The 18,088-nt window shown below is 37.4% G+C and overlaps 1 long non-coding RNA gene across 1 annotated transcript; it reads left to right on the top strand.

Annotated features, from left to right (window-relative positions):
* The first annotated feature begins 12,281 nt into the window (after positions 1–12,281).
* On the top strand, positions 12,282–16,820 carry LOC116597676. Its single transcript, XR_004288735.1, has 3 exons — positions 12,282–12,455; positions 15,484–15,684; positions 16,461–16,820. It is a non-coding gene; the product is annotated as an uncharacterized LOC116597676 (long non-coding RNA).
* Positions 16,821–18,088: the final 1,268 nt, after the last annotated feature.

The raw sequence follows: 18,088 nt of genomic DNA, 5'->3' as shown, positions 1-18,088 counted from the left end.
ATTAATACACTTCATCATTTCATTCATATAGTGTTGTGTGATTCATTAATTTGTTAAACACAGTTGCTCACAGGTGAAAAAAGGCATGGACGCACAAGGAGCATAGTTGAAGATCGGTATGCACGGATTTCTATTCCTTCTACAAGTCTATTAGCCATGTGATCCTGAGAAATCATTTCATCCTTGGATTCTAAATTTACATGCTTAAATCATGAGAAGTGTAGAGTGCTTCTCAACCGGGGCGATTTTCCCCCTCAGAGGACTTTTAGCAATTTTTGACAAAATTTGTGATTGCTACCATTGAGAGGTGGGGTGCTACTGGCATCTACTGGGTAGAGGCCAGGGAATCTGGGGAGCAGCCTATATGACACAGTACTGCCACACTACAAATGATTAGTTCATTCAAAATGCCAATGGTGTTAGAAGTTGAGAAATCCTGGTTAGACAAAATTTCTTAACCTCAGTAATTCTTTCTTAACCTCAGTAATTTCTATAAGATTGGAAGTATTCATTCCTCAAGAGAATTATCATTATGCTCCTTGTGGTGACTTTGACAGTAAGAAAAACCCTTAGATAATGGAACAAAAACAGGGAAATTCATTTCCCTTGACGAGGACCATTGTCACAGTTGGTTGAATCCACAGGGTTTATTCTCTCTTTCTGCTCTTCTCTGCTCTCCTCAACATGGTGGCCATGTGTCCACACTGGATCTTTTCAGGATTATAAAATGGCAGCCATTGTTCTGGATGTCACATTTGAAGAAGAAAATATATAGCAGAGGAGACTGAGTTTTTTTCTTTCTGTGTCTATTTTTATTGGCAAGAAAAAAAAATCTTTCAAGATAATGCCAAGAGACATTTCCTAAGAACTCATTAGCTAAAATAAGGTCTGTGTTATCTTGTTTGTGAGTGACCCGCAAGCTTCCACACAGAAGGAGATCCGGTCTGAAGATGAAGCCAAACTGCTGAGGATGATAGAGGGAAAAGATGGAAAAAATCTGGGTCTTGGATGACATCATTTCATTGCTGAGCTACCTAACCTTAGAAATATCATGCCCCACCTCTGCCTTCAGCTCGGGTCATGATCTCATGGTCCTGGGATCGAGCCCCGCATTGGGCTCTCTGCTCAGTGTAGAGCCTGCTTCCCCCTATCTCTCTGCCTGCCTCTCTGCCTACTTGTGATCTCTATCTGTCAAATAAATAAATAAAATCTTAAAAAAAAAAAGAAATATTATGCCCAGAACTTTTTGTTGTGTGAAATAAATTTCCCTTCCCAAGTACTACTGGACCTCAATCACTGGCAAAAGGAATGAGACCACTGTTCTCTTGAGAATGTGATTTACTGATAGGACTGGTGTGAGGGTTCCTCTTTTTTCCAGGACACAGCTACATGGAAAAGGGGGAGTGTTTGAATGGAATCTGTTAAAAATTAAGGTTAAAGGTTCTGTTAAAAATTATAAAGGGGGAAAGATGGTTGTTAAATAGGAATCCAACAGTGGCTATTATTAATATTTACCATATGATAAACACTGTATGGGAGCTGTTTTTTAAAAAATTTAATTTAATTTAAACTTTTTTTTCAGTGTTCCAAAATTCATTGTTAATGCACCACACCCAGTGCTCCATGCTAGGGTTTAAAGGTAAATATGGCAGAATCCTTGTGCTCACAGAGGTCCCAGCATCCTGGGAAGGAACATGAATAAGCAATGAATTGCACCAGGTGATTCAGTGAGCTGTGGCCTCTAAGAGTGCCAGACAAAGCTTACTTTGGTAGCAAGCATAAGGAACAGTTGCATAAAAGCAAGTCAGAAGTACAAATGAACTTAGGACTTGAAAATAGACAATAATTGTATTTTTGTTGTGATTCGTGTGAAGTAACACGAAAATTAATGGGGACAATTTTGAAAAGAAATAAATTAAAAAGGCAGAGAGTGCATCCTCAGATTCTAGGGTAAAAATTACAATGGCCTAAAAAACATGGAAGAAGAAAACTTATAAGAAGTGCCTCTTCGTACACTGAAAAGACTCATTTGCCTCTTTGTTATCCACCCTGTACTTTTGTAATCTTTCACACTATATAAGGGTCCAATTTATATAAATATAATACACATAGTTTGTTTTAGAATACACAAAAATTGTATGAAATTCCCAAGCATGCCATAATAAGCCACAGAGATTTTTCCATTTCCTAGACTAGCCAGGTATTGTGATGCTAGTATGTAATTTCACACATTTTGTCTACTATATTCTAATTTGTTTGCTAATTCTATCATATGTTTAGATTCTGCTTCACCAGCTAGGCTGAAAGATTTTGAGGTCAAGCACTGGAAGATAATGGTGATCTGTGTTACACCCATAATAGCAGGAAATATGGCAGGAATCGAAGGCAATCAGAAGAAATGGAATCAAGTAGAAAAATCCCTTCCAGTGGCTGTGATAATGCTGCTAATGAATCAGACTTTTGTCACTGAACTCTTGTCTATCTTCGGTATATAGCACATTTTAGCAGAATTAAAACTAGTACTCTAGTTTTGAGCTCTTAATTTTATTAATAATGAATATGGTAACTAAAGGAACAAAGTGAGATGCTCCAAATCCCTTAGCTAATTGGATTGGGAGTGGAGACAAGATCCCACAATGCAAATATCTAGCTCTAGATCAACTAAGATGCCCCATGTGAGGACAAGCAAAGCTGAAGGTAGGATTTAGAACTATTAATAGGACTGTTTCTGTCTTTCTACTTATTTCCTTGTGAGTGGTGAGAGATTACCTTTTTGGTCAAGATTTGTGACTCGGAAGTCTGTCATATACTGTTTCATTCAGTATTTATATTAAGCATCACTGATCTAGAAATGGAATATCTCCAACAGAGTTGAAAGGACTCTTCTGCTAAATATCTCTCCAGTGTCTCGGTTAGCAGTGAAATTTCAGAACATTCAATTTGGCCAAGTTAGAAGTTCTTAGCTGTTGTCTTTTCTTTCCTTTCTTTTTTTCCCCTCAGTTTTGCAGAGGGAGGCTTGAGATCTATTTTAACATAATTATTTTTGACAGGCCAACTGTACCAAACAGGATGAAATTATAACCTTTTCAGTTAATTGTTGTGATTATCTACTTAGCATAATGTACTTGCCTGTCACATTAAGGAGATGCCTGCTGTGGGGGCTGCAGCTGCTAGTTAGGTATGAGGGGTAAGTCTTAAGGCTTCATTAAAACACACACACACACACACACCCAAAACAAAGCAAAGCTGGTATGCCTTTGGGGATACACTAGAAGAGGATCAACACCTGGGTAACTGGTCAACAAATTAAAGTTTTCTGCAGATGAATGAATGATTAGACAGTCTCCCAGTCTGACTTCTTTCTGTCTTAAAAACCAGAAGCACAAGAGTGAATTAGGGATTTGGTGGTCCATGAAGGGCCATTTTCGAAGGGAACACCATAGAGAGGCAACTGCCTAGGTAGGTCAGGATTGGGGGTGTGGAGAGGTGGAGAAGTTCCTGAGGAAATGCGATGGAGCCTAATGAAAAAGGAAGTAACCTCAGTAACATCTTCCTGATGGTGGGAAAGAAGTGGTTTTTAGGTTCATGGGGGGTAAGAGCGCAAAGGAAAAAAGGAGCTGTGGAAAAGAAGAGGACAAGCAGAGAAAGCAGATTTGGAGAAAAAACCCTTTGGGACATTGTTCCCATCACATCAATTTCATCCGAGCACTCCTTTGTCTTTTATTTTGGTCCAGATACATTACTGGGATGAAGGACAATCAGGACATTCATTATTAATTTTTTTTCATGAAGGGATAATAATGTCCACATTATAATTTCAATTTCTATTAGCTAAGGACAAGGAGAATCAGGACTCATGATTATATATAGGTCCAGGACCAGGAAATCTCATGTCTAAGGACTCTCTTGGTGTTTGCTGTGAGAACCAGAGCCTTCTTTTTATGGGTCCACCCTTGAAACTATAACCTTATTCTAATTGGCTTCAATATTATTCATAACTCGAAGATAATTAAAGTATGTTCAAGACTTTAGAGAGGGCACCAAAAGTCAAATCCTTACTTAGGGATCCCTCATATATTGCTTCTATGGTGTCTGACCTCAGAAAATATCAGTATAATATATTTTGGGCTTTGTAGCTCAATAACCTGGTCTAGTTTCCTTGAAAGAGTTGGTAAGTTTTGCCTTTCTCTCTTCTAAAATACAGATGTGGGATTCAGGTAGCTCTCCTTCATTTGGTACAGAGCAGAACGGGAAGTTAAAGTAATTTACAAATGTCTAATATTTCCCATTTGAAGAAATTTCCTAAACTCCATATTGAAAAAAGTGGGTTTATTTTATATGAAACATGGTGGGTACTTTTGTACCTTTGCAGAGAAATGTGATTAATCCATTCATTAATACGTATTTGTTGTTTTCTTATATATGCCGGGAATTATGCCCTGATTGTATGCATTTGTTAGGCTCCTGTTCACATAACAAGAAATCGGGCTGAGGGTGTGGACTTTATGTATCTAGTATATATGTTCATTTAACTCAAGAATTCATTTGGGAGAATTAATGGTAATAAAGTTCAATGGGACAATGATCTGAAGTTAGTCCTGGCAAACTGCTTTAAAAAAAAAAAAAAAGTCTACTTGGTTATAAGAGGCACTGGAAAGGAAAGGGAGATGTGGTTGGAGGCAGAGCAGTCCTGGCGTTTGAGAATGTGAGCTATGGAGCTTGCTAGGCTGGGTTTCTATCCATGCTCTGCCATATGCTCCCTGGGTGACCTTGGGCAAATTGTTTAACTCTTTATACCTCAGGTTCCTCATTGTTGCGATTAGGGCCATCATAATGCTTATCCAAGGGATTGCTTGAGTTCAGTGATATAGCATAAATAAACTGTCTAGAAAATCATGTGGTCTGTATTAAAGGCTCAGTAATTTTTAAATTACTGATCACAGTAGTCTCATTTTGTATTTTCCAAGACTCTCTTTTGCCCTTGAAAAAAAAAAAAATTAGACATTTCTTTCTCTTTGGTGAGGGCCAGGGCTCAAGATCAGGAAAGAACTGGATTAAATAGTTAATAGTAATTTTGACATCAGGAGAAGTGAATAAGAACACGACTCTCTGACTTTGTCATCCTAATGTTCTTTGAAGACGGCTCTTGTGTTGGATGGTGTTCATTTTTCCTCAGCTCCATACTTGTCTTGCTATAGACTGTTCTCTAACAATGGAGCAAGAAGGCTGCTTAGTACATTTATGTCAGATTTCTGCCAACAGGAAGTACCAACAGGAGATTGGCCGGTAGGACAAGGAGAAAAGAAGGTGCCTCTGGTCAGTGATGGCAATAGGAATGGTGGCAGCATTGGCATTTTAGCATCAAACATCGGCACTCTAGATGAGGCAGGGCTTGATCAGATTCTCAACACTGAAATGAATTGCATGAGAAGGTAAGACACATTCCCTGGAAATCCTGCTGTGTGGAAGTCACTGATTATAACACCTACCATGTCATTCTGAAGCAGTTGGTTATAAAGAATAATATGTTGCTTTTGACACCCCTTAGAAGACAACACCTTGGGAGGTTGGACTGTTTCCTTACTGGGTATGATAGATGCTTTTTTTTTTTTTTTAAGTTCTATGTATTCATTTGAGAGAGAGAGAGAGAGAGAGCGTGAGGGCAGAGGTTGTAGAGAGAGGGAGACAAAAGGACTGCCCACTGAGCAGGGAGCTGGACATGAGGCTAGATCCCAGGACCCTGAGATTATGACCTGACCTGAACATTTAACCCACTTAGTCGCCCAGATGGCCCTGATTTTTGCTTTGGACCTATGATGAATATATCATGCTGTTTTCCTCACAGCAAGAATACTGAGGTCTAAAAATCAAGAGTGGGAACAAGAATGACTCATTCACTAATGTGCTTAATAAGACTCACAAATATTTGCTTCCCATCCCCACAGTTTTGGAACTTTACTGATTTAGGGATTTTTGTCCCCAGGAGGGAAATTTCTAAGGATCGCAATACTATGTTCAATAAAATCCAAGTTGAGACTGCTACCTGGTTATTTTGAGCTCCTCATGCTGTAAAGCCTAGAGGCAAATAATGGGATTACTGTACAGGCGGGGGTTTATTTATTCTGTTATCCAATGAAAATAAAATAGTTGCTATTAGAGGCAGGGAAAACTAAGAAACCCAAGGGATTCTCTGGGGTGCTTCTTAGTACTTCCATGCACAGTAAGTAAACATTAATGAAAGATTACAGAAATCCAATAAAAGCAGAGCCTATAAATAACCAGAATCTTCAAAAATAAATATTTAGGTCAAACACCAGACAAAAAACACGAAACAAGTTGGAATATTGGCAAAGAGAATATGACATAAGTCATTGATTAAAGGAAATTATAAATATCAACTATGTTCTCATGGATAGTTACAGAAATGAGGTCTGTAGTGACTACTCATATTTTCCTATATGCATATTTTATATATTTTACATTTTTCCTCTCCCCCTTTGCTACTATATTATACAGGAAGTGTTTCCATTTGTTCTTTAGGTAACAGTATATCTAGTGGGCTTATAAGTAACTTAGAAATAGAATTAATAGTATCCACTCACTTATTTGACCTCATGTATGGTCTTTTTGGGGGAACAAGTATACTTATGGGGGTTAACTGCTTTTTGCTGTGCAGAAAACTGATGTCATTAAGGTTGTTGTTAAGAAGTGCAATTATGGGAGGCATGGTGGGTATGGAAACGAATTGCCAGGAATGGACTGTGCCAAATGGTATCTGTATTCTCTCAGCTCTGTATGAACACGTTTATAATTTTCCCTTGCCTACCAGGGCTGGAAGACTATAAAACATGTCTCTCCAAACCCCCTTGCCAGCTGGCTTCCTGTCATGTTCAGCCAATGGGACGTACTGGAGTGAGATTACAAGGCAGGAGAGCAGGAGAGCCATCTTTTCCTACTTCCTGGCAGTGCTTTCTAACGTGGCAGTGGTACCACTGGAAGAAACAGTGGAGATGCTAGCATTGGTTACTGGCAGGTGTGTGCCTTGGTTCAGGATGAGGCAGCTCAGATCTAACCACGGCCTTTCAAGGGGGCAGTGGTCATGTGTTCTGGGTGGTGACATACCGTTGTTTCTTTAGCCCTAAGGGAGGTAGCAGCCACCTTCAGTTACGAATTTGGTGATAAATCTACCTTCCTTTGTTGCTCTTCTGACTCTTTCATCTCCATTAAGCCAAAGTCTTACATTAAACTCAATTTTTAAAAGTACCTAGAATTTTCCTTATTGTTGTGGACTAATAGAGTCTCACCAAGATGGCGTTTTCCATTGCCCACGATTCCTTTATCCTCTGTTTGAATTGACTAAGACGATTGCAGAACAAGCTCAAAGTGATAGAATGGAGGGCTGGCGGGGGAGAGAGGGCACAGATTCAGTACCACCCACTTCAGGTTTTCGTGGCTTTCTAGTAAGTTCTGGGCCTTCTGCCACTGCTTACTACTTCTGCAACCTGCTAACCAGGACCAAGCACCATCCACTTGGGAGCTGGACCACTAATTCAAAGCACTCATAAGCAGTCCTATGGTGTTTCTGAAGTCATCTTTAAAATTCTTTCTATATCTCTGGTTTAGGAGATGCAATTATTGGACTTTACTCTTCTAGAAGCTTTCCTACATTGGTTTTTCAGAGATAGGATTGGTAGATAAAATATAGAATTTCTAGTAAATTTGAACTTCAGAACCATATTGCACAGAACATGCTTATAACCCCAAAATATTATTGTTTATATTAAACTTAAATTTAATTGAGGCATACATGCATATTTCTAAACTTATATGCATATGCATGCATATATGTGTATCTTTATTTATATATAATTTTCTTTTCTTTTGGTAAATCTGACAATCCTACTCTAAGAATTTCAGTAGAGTTTCTTTAATAAGAGCTCCTCATGGTATAACAGAACTGTATGATATGAGGCTTTATGCTGTATGGGCCTAAAAACACTTTGAATGTGTTTACTCTTCAGCAGAGAGTTAAAAGATAATAGACTTCTCAAATCCAGTGTTTTCTTTCTAGGTTCCTACAGTCCAACAGTAAGGGGATGGTACCCAACATTCAAGCCAGTAGTTCTCAAGGTCCCTAACTAGTAACATCAGCACCACCAGGGAGTTTGTTAGAAATACAAATACTCAAGCCACACTCAGACCAGCTGAGTCAGAAACTCTGGGGCTGGAGCCCAGCAATTCATTTTGACACACCTTCCAGGAAATTCTAATGCAAGCTGGAGTCTGGGAATCATGGACCAGCCTAGTCAAACACAGAGTACCTGCAGTGCTATCTCCTAGTCCTCTCCCCATGATGGAAGTTTTCACCTATGACGATATTATTTCTCACTCTTTAAACATAGAATATTTCTCATATTTCTCATTCTTTAGGCAAGAACTACTAATTTATTTCTCAATGCATTATCAGTCTCAGAGTATCCTTCCAATTTCTTATCTCCGACTTTGGAATCTCAACTAAAACCCTTTTTCTTTCCCAGAACAATGATTTATATTCTGAAATAACTTTGCTTATAGCCCACAATTTCTTCAGCTACACATTTCCTTCAGAGATGGATTAAAAAGGCCTAGGCTGATGGTGAGTTAAAAAGAGCCTCATGTGTTAATGCTAGTTCTGAGTATCATAAATTCACACCTGAAAGCATTGAAATTCATTAGCCAGAGGGTCTCTATAATGGTAAAATTTAAGACACTGTGGAAGGTAAGTTAAATAAATTATCTTGGCTAGGAAATATTTAACAGTGGCCTGCAAATCACATTGAAACAAGTAACAGTTTATTATGTCTATGCATAAATTGTGCTTTTGGTCTGTTGCCTCAGGGAAATCTGGGACATAAAATTCTTGTGGTATATCCATTTGGGTTGATTTGGAGATTCTGATAGAGACACTGTTTGAATTCTCAGAGAAGTCTCATTTCCCAATAGGTAAATAATTCTTGAAACAAAATCATTATAAATTACAGTGTGGCTTATTTACCATCAATAGACACCCCCTTAATTAGGTGTTGACTGGATCAATTGCAAGACAGCACTGGGTCAGGTCAACGTTTGAAAAAGAATGATGACAGGTTGCCTGGCAAGAGGCCAGTTCTAATGAATAAAATTGAAGTGATTTCTTTCTTACTGCAGAGGCAGGATTCATGCTTCTGGGAGAGAGGCTTTACCTGAACCAGGAGTGTTGGGCAGAGCATATGCTGTAGAATTGGTCACAAAAGATGAGGACAACTAACCAACCTCATTACTGATAAAAATATTCTTATTGAAATGAGATAGCATTTTCAATCTATACGATTGACAATTTTTTTAAGTGACTAAGGATTTGGGACTATCAGGGATGTGATGAGGTCTAAGTTCTCCAATTCCTCTTATAGGAATGTTGATTAACACAAATTTTATGAAGGTTAATTTGATTATATACAGCAGGAGTCTTTCAAATAATTCCTTTGACCCAGTAATTCAACCTATTGTTCTTTATCTTAAATAAATAACTAGAGATGGGTAAATATTTATGTCCAACAAGTTTTCTTGGAAATAGCTAGCTTGATGTTTAATGATAAGATAACGACTAAATAAATAATATGCTTATGAGGCAGAATAATTATATGGCTATTACATCAGTTTTATATAAAATTCTTATGATATAATATGACAAGGAAAGCAGGATAGAATATTTGACATATAAATACCTCAGTTTAGTGTATATACACACAAATATTTTTCCAATAAAATGGAGGAGAACAAAACATGTCAAAATGCTTTTAACTGTTTTATCTAAATGATAGGACACTGAGCATCTGCAGCCCATTTCCTAAACATGTATCACATCTGTATTTTCTAAAATTTATAAAATAATAATTTATTATGTTTGAAATAAAAAAGAAAATTATAGTATTTTATTTAAAAATGTTATTGAGGGGCGCCTGGGTGGCTCAGTGGATTAAGCCGCTGCCTTCAGCTCAGGTCATGATCTCAGTGTCCTGGGATCGAGCCCCGCATCGGGCTCTTTGCTCAGCGGGAGCCTGCTTCTCTCTCTCTCTGCCTGACTCTCTGCCGACTTGTGATCTCTCTGTCAAATAAATAAATAAAATCTTTAAAAAAAAAAAATGTTATTGACATTTCCCCAAGAATTCCATGATTATGTCCAATAATTTATTTATTCATTATTTTACAAAACAAATGTTTACTGAGTGCTTAGTGTGTGTTAAGAACAATAATACCTATGGAAGCATACTTATTCACACATAAATAATCTCAGGTAGTGATAAGTATTATGAGAAGCAAATTTGGAGCTTAAGAAAGAAAAGAATAGGGAAAATGATAGAGTAGGGATATGTGTGGGTGGTATGGGAAGGCCTTTATTAGGACACTTGAAGGAAATGGAGAGGCTGGTCATATAGTTAGGAAGGGAAGAACATTCCAAGCAGAAAGAAGAGCAGGTATCAAAGTCCTTGGGTTGAGAGTGTGTTTGGCATGTTCAAGGTAAACAGTGATATGTGACTGGGAAGAATTGAGCAAGGGAAATTGTAGGGGAAAAAAGTGGAAAATGAAGCTGAAGCCAGAGTATATAGGAGGTTTTAGGCCATGAAAAAATTGGATTCTCTTCTGAGTGAGGATGGGAACCAATCTAAAAATTCTGAGCAGAGAGGTAACATGATTTGACCTGTTTCAAAAGCATTACTCTACCGATAGTGTGAATGGGTATGCCATAGAGGGGACCAAGGGAGAAGAGAGAAGACCAATTGGGAGGCTTTCAATATAATTCACGTGAAGGACAGTGATGATTTTAACTAGGATGGAAGTGATGGAGGAAGTGAGAAATGGTCAGATTTTGGATGTTGTTGAAAACACAGTCCATTAGAGTTTTTGGTGAAATAGATAGAAGGCACGTGTGCCCACATACACAAAAAAAGAAATCAGGATCACAAGATTTTGGTCTGAACAACTTGAAGAATGTAGTTACTTTATGGAGATAGAGAATATGGTGGGAGGAACCAGACTGATGGCTGGGAGGGATGGACAGAGGGTCAAGAATTCTCTTTTATAGATGTTTAATTTTAGGTACCAGTTAGACATCTCAGTGGGGATATAGTAGAAGACAACTGAATGCAAACATCTAAAATGTATTGACAGAACATGACTGGAGACATATATTTGGTCATTGCAGTTCTACAAAGAGTTCAAAGGGATGATCTAAACTAAGATGTTGAGTGCAGATTGAGAACGTGTCTGAAGGCTGACACTTAAAGCTTCCTAATGTTAGAAGTTAGGCAGGTAAACAGGAATAGTCAAAGGACATTAAGCATCTGCAGCCCATTTGAAATAGTTATCTGGGGTAGAGATTCCTGGATTTTAATGTATATGTTCGAATCACCTGAGTTTCTTGTTAAAACATAAATTCTGATGTGAGTATGGATACTTGACAGGTCCCTTCTTGGTTTTCAGGAATGTCTACCTAATCAGTATATAATTACTGATAACAAACTCCCATTAGGTCTCTTCCTGGTGCTGTGCCTTTAACCTCCACTTCTACATCCATGAACTATCAGTGCCATGACCACAGTAAACAATACTAGAATGACTACCATTCCTTTAACAACATCATGCCAATTACAGCTGGTGTTACCTACCAGTCCTGTGTTTGCTCTCTTCTATGTTTTGTTAAGTGCTACAGACTCATTTGCTCATTTATGGTTTACCATAATTCTATGCAACTGGCAGTTTTATTTCCATGGAAGAGTTGAAAAAACTGTGACGTAGATAAGTCCAAGTCTTCCTCGACCAGCTGTTTCAGTGTTATGAGCAGCCCCACAAGCAGCATTCCCCTTTCCATATAATGTCAAACCTAAAAGTTATACGATGGCACTCTTTAATGCTTTTTCCCCTTTTATAGACATTACTTGTGTTTTAATTCCCTTTGTTTGGAAATAATAGGGACAAGAAAGGGAAGCAGTATAATTAGCTTTAAATAACACGAATCCCTGTGACTCTTGATAAATAGAAGTGTTCTTTGGTCCTGCCTTTTTCTGACCTGAGTTATAATCTCTTCCAAATTAGTTGGCACTGGGCCTGAAAGGATGCCCTTGTTTTAGTTTGATCTTCTGAAGTAGAGTACTTGAGATTTTAAATATCAATGGGCAGTTTGAGAAAAAGAGGACTGATCAAGGGATAGGTATGTGACCTCAATTTCTTCAATCTCTTTGAAGTTGACTTTGTTTTCCTATAGGACTATAAAAAATACCAAAACTAAAACAGAAACCTGCACTTTTGTCATAGCCAGATAATGTGTTTGAACTGCCTGACCTGTCTTGGTGAAAAGAGAGACCAACTGAATAATATGATCAGATCTATGGAAGAGGAATATTCAAGCTGATAAGGCACAATAGGACAGCACAAATAAGGTATGGTAACATCTTGCTGTGTGTTTATTTTACAAGAGGTTTGAAAAATCAATAGAATAGTACTGTTCATATTCTTTCAATTTGCTTATTGCCTTAAACATTCTTTTCTGGACACCTTTTATTGGTGACCATCCTTACTAAAAATTTGAGACAAATTTTTTTACACAGCATTACATGGTATGAATGTCATTGAATCTTGTTCTACATCAGTCTGTCAATACTTACTGTTTAATATGTAGGCTACCTAAAAAATTCAAATTATACATAATAAGAGGTATATACCATTATATATTAGTATTTGCAGACATCTGGGAATATTTCCTTAGAAGAATTTCCTACAAAAAAATAATTTTCTACAGATTGAATTTCTGATTAGATCTTAAAAGTCAACTGGATATTTTTTCTTGTTTTGTAGAAGATTATTTGCCCATAGAGTTGAGGGTCCATATCTGGGCTCTCCACTCTGTTCCCCTGGTCTATGTGTCTGTTTTTATGCCAGTACCATGCTGTCTTGGTGATCACAGCTTTGTAGTAAAGCTTGAAATCAGGTAACGTTTTATTTTTGTTTTTCAACATTTTCTTAGTGATTCGGGGTCTCTTCTAATTCCGTACAAATTTTAGGATTATTTGCTCCAGCTCTTTGAAGAATACTGGGAATTTTGATCAGAATGGCATTAAAAGTATAGATTGCTCTAGGCAGTATAGACATTTTGACCATGTTTATTCTTCTGATCCAAGAGCATGGAATGGTCTTCCATCTTTTTGTGTCTTCTTCAATTTCTTTCAGGAGTGTTCTGTAGTTCCTCGAGTATAGTTCCTTTACCTCTTTGGTTAGGTTTATTCCCAGGTATCTTATGGTTCTTGGTGCTAGCGTAAATGGAATCGATTCTGTCATTTCCCTTTCTGTATTTTCATTGTTAGTGTATAAGAAAGCCACTGATTTATGTACATTGACTTTGTATCCTGCCACGTTGCTGAATTGCTGTATGAGTTCTAGTATTTGGGGGAGTGGAGTCTTTTGGGTTTTTCATATAAAGAATCATGTCATCTGCGAAGAGAGAGAGTTTGATTTCTCATTGCCAGTTTGGATACCTTTTATTGCTCTTTGTTGTCTGTTTTCTGTTGCTAGGACTTCTAATACTGTGTTGAACAAGAGTGGTGAGAGTGGGCATCCTTGTCGTGTTCCTGGTCTCAATGGGAATGCTGTGAGCTTTTTCCCATTGAGGATGATATTTGCTGTGGGTCTTTCATAGATAGATTTGATAAAGTTCAGGATTGTGCCCTTTATCCCTATACTTTGAAGTGTTTTAATCAGGAACAGATGCTGGATTTTGTCAAATTCTTTTTCTGCATCAATTGAGAGGACCATGTGGTTCTTCTCTCTTCTCTTATTGATTTGTTCTATCACATTGATTGATTTGTGAATGTTGAACCATCCTTGTAGCCCAGGGATGAATCCCACCTGGTCATGGTGGATAATCTTTTTAATGTGCTGTTGGGTCCTGTTTGCTAGGATCTTGTTGAGAATCTTAGCATCCAATTTCATCAGTGATATTGGTCTCAAATTCTCCTTTTTGGTGTGGTCTTTGCCTGGTTTGGGGATCAGGGTAATGCTGGCTTCATAAAAAGAGTCTGGAAGTTTTCCTTCTGCTTCAATTTTTTGAAGGAGAATAGGTGTTATTTCTTCTTTGAAAGTTTGGTAGAATTCTGCAGGGAATCCATCAGGTCCTGGGCTCTTGTTTCTTGGGAGGTTTTTGATCACTGCTTCAATCTCAATGAGAGACCAAATATCGGTCTATTCATGTTGTCAGTTTCTTTCTGGTTCAATTTTGGAAGTTTATAGTTTTCCAGGAATGTATCCATTTCATTTAGGTTGCTTAGCTTATTGGCTTATAACTGTTGATAATAACTTCTGATGATTGTTTAAAGTCAATAATTTCATCAAAAGCCATGTAATCACCAAACCACAATGATGAAAATTAAGGTACTTTCCTTGAAATTTAAAGAAAGTAATGCAAAAATATCTTTTTTTCCTGTGTTACTTGTGTGGGATTGGCACTAAATGTGGCGTTGGAACAGGACATTGCTATATGTGAATTTCCTGGATAACAGAAACTGCATTTGCTAAATTCTGACATTTTCTAAAAACACTCACTGGGTTAGACTCATCAGTATAAACAATCAGTTTCTTTCACTTAGTCTAATTGTTCCAAGTATTCTGTATATAGTACATTGTATACACACACACACATACACGATGCTTTAATAAATTGTAGGATGATGGTTAGTGTATGTGGCAAGAGGGGCATTAATGCCTCTTGGATCTTTAGGTTTCCTATGATATTTTGCACTAGATGATTTTATCAAATGATAACATAGCTAATTAATGACAAATCTATTTTTAGACCCTCTCCACTCTGATGCTGCATTTTCTTAAAAACATTAGAGTTTTAGTCTCATAAATAAATCATCATCCTTTAAAATTAAATGACTTCAAGAGACAGGTAATATAAGTAATTTTGGTGAAATGCATGTGTGGAAAGTGTTCATTTTTTTCAAAAATTACTGATGAAGTTATTTGGAAGCATTGTTTTTTGTAAACAGATTTTTTTTAATTAATTTTTTTATTTTTTATAAACATATATATTTATCCCCAGGGGTACAGGTCTGTGAATCACCAGGTTTAAACAGATTTTTTAACCGAGTTTTAAAAATCTCAGTTTTATGCTGTAAAATGTAGCATGTTTTATTTTTAAAAATATTTATTTATTTATTTGAAAGAGAGGGAGCACACGTAAGCAGGGGATGGAGAGAGGGGAAGAGGGACAGACCCCCTGCTGAACAGGGACTTGGGGCTTGATCCTAGGACCCCAGGTTCATGACCTGAGATTAAGGTAGATGCTTAACGACTGAGCCACCCAGGTGTCCCCCAAATGTAGCATATTTTAAAGAAAGTGAATCTTTAAAAAAAGGTTATTTGATAATTCCTTTGTGAAGAACTTATTATGTTTCTTTAAATCTATTCCAGCACCAACATACTCTGAAATAAAGAAGTTCCAGACATAGAGGATGCTGGCATTTCACAGAGCTTTCCAAGTGGCAATTCTATACATCCTGTGCTCTGATTCTAGAGACTCACAGGGAGAATCATTATATTTTAATTATGGGTATTTTCAGACTGATGGGATTTAATAAATCATGAGAGTTAAAAGATGGACAAGTTAATAAGGTAATGAACATTTGTTTGAAAAGCTTTTAAAGACTGCTTTGCAGGAATAAAAGTGAAGAGCCATCAGAAAGGTTGATCAAGAAACCCAAAGTTGATTAATTTATCCTACTACCATTTTGAGGTCAAATACTTAACATTTCATGGCAGACATTGTGTAAGTTATTAGACACTAGAGCCAGAAGCGGTCTTCCAAACTAGTTAGTTCCATTGTCCCATTTTAAAATGATGAAGCTGAGGCCCGAGGACTCCCTAGAGGACATTGACGAATTGTGATAGATCTAGAATTAGATTCTAGGTCCCCTGATTCTCAAACCAGAGCTCTCCCACAAGTGGGTTTTCTTGTGAGGCCTGTGGCCAGTAACGCATGTACCACGTGTCTACTTTCACTGAAGGGTATGTTGGATTGACTCTTCCTGATGACATTTGAGTGGATAAGCAATATTAATGGCTTCTTCTCACTAAACCCAAGTGAAGGGATAGATTACATTACTTGTCCCCTTCTGTCTATAATTCCCATTTTCTTTTTATCTGCCTGCAGGCCGATTTTTGGTAGCGGCATTTAATTTTCAGGCAGTCTGTGATTGGATCTATAGGTCTTACCTTCTACTACCTTTTCTTTTTGTCAGCTGCTACACCTTCTCTTTATCTTCATTGTCATGAGATATTTCATCTGCTGAACCCTTTGCTCATTTGTAACCTATCACTTGATTTTATTATTTTTCTCAGTCTCAGGCTCGTTTTGAGTAATGTGTTTTTCTCACTGTCTTTTCTCGTAGGGAAATAAAGAGGAAGAAATACAAGACAGAGGAAGAAAACATCCTTTTTGAAAAGAGTGAAAAGCCAATCTCAGTTCACCCAGTGCTGTGTCTTGTTTTTCTTCCCCTTCTTTATTTTTGGAACTCCTTTCAGGATAAGTGAAGAGTAATCTCCTGCATCCCAGATTATATCTGAATTCTCAGACATTTCCCAGTTACTCAGGAGTTCTCTGTGTTTCTATCAATTTCAAAAATACCATGCAAGAAATTAGTCAAAACAAATCAAGAAATGAAATTAAGAGGAAATTGTGCTAATTAATTTCCCCCCTTTTCTTGTCACTATCTTATTAAATGTGTGACTGCATTGTAAAACTTATTACATACCACATTAATTGCTATACTCATAATAGAGCTATTTTTTAAAGAAATCATTTGTAGACTGGCTGATTGTCTTGAAATTTTGTTGCTTGAGATATATTTGGAAGTAATTTCTGACCCACGCAGGAGAGTAGTCCCACTATTTTATGATGGCATCTTATTTTCTGACTCTCAGTCCCCATCTGATCTGAATGACCTTGTCATGGAGGTGGCCTCTAGGACACCTCAGAATATTTACAAAAATCAAATATATGCCTACAGTGGCAAGCTAAGGTTTGTGATCAGTGATGCGCTATAATTCAATTTGTTGTAAATCACTGTTTATAAGCTCTAAAGACACACATTAACCTGAGCACACACCTTCACCATGGCAGACATCTGTGCAATTGTGTCTTCACGAAGTAAATGCCCACCGTGCCCACCATCAGCTTAAGTGGCTTCTGAAAATGACAGAGATGACAGTCTTTATGCATTCTTTATCCATTAATCTTTTAGATGAAATAATGTCATCTTATATATTTCTATCTCTAAGATTGTTTTTTGTAGGGATTCACAGAATTCCCAAAATAAACAGGATTTGTTCTGAATGTTTAAGGGGGCTGCCTCACAAAATACCTTATCTTCAGACTCAGTGTCAACATGAATCAGTGCTTTCAGAGTCTGTCTGTCCTTTTATCTCTCATCCCACCCTCCTGACCCCTTTATCTGTTTCTTCTGCACCTTGGGCTGGCTAGGTGCTTCCTTGTTAAGTCAATCTCTTAACACTACAGACATACTGTTCCAGATTTAACTTACTCTGTTCAGTTATTTACACCACACCCCTTAGCATAGTCCTCGGATCCTCTTTTTTTCTCACATCTCTTGTCCAGTCCATCAGTAGATTCTGTGGGTTCCACCTTCAGCTTCCTCCACTGTAATCACAGTGCTCCGTCATCCCTCTGCTACACCCCTTGTTCTTTCTTGCTTTTCTTTATGCCCACCCATAGCATTTATTACCTGAATATATTTGCTTATATATTATCTGTTGAATAGTTGTTGAAAGAATAAATAAATGAATAAATGGAAAGATATTAACCAAATACTTAAGAACATAGTCTTTGATGTAAAATATATGTAAAATCAAGTGACTGTATAATCATGGGAAAGAACTCTTTTTTTTTTTTTTTTAAAGATTTTACTTATTTGTTTGTCAAAGAGAGAGTGAGAGAGCATAAGTATGGGGAGCAGCAGGGAGAGGGAGAAGCAGGCTCCCTTCTGAGCAGGGAACCTGA

Source organism: Mustela erminea, chromosome 8 (assembly GCF_009829155.1).
Source record: "Mustela erminea isolate mMusErm1 chromosome 8, mMusErm1.Pri, whole genome shotgun sequence".
Lineage (NCBI taxonomy): Eukaryota > Metazoa > Chordata > Mammalia > Carnivora > Mustelidae > Mustela > Mustela erminea.
This window is presented reverse-complemented; position numbering and strand designations above follow the sequence as displayed.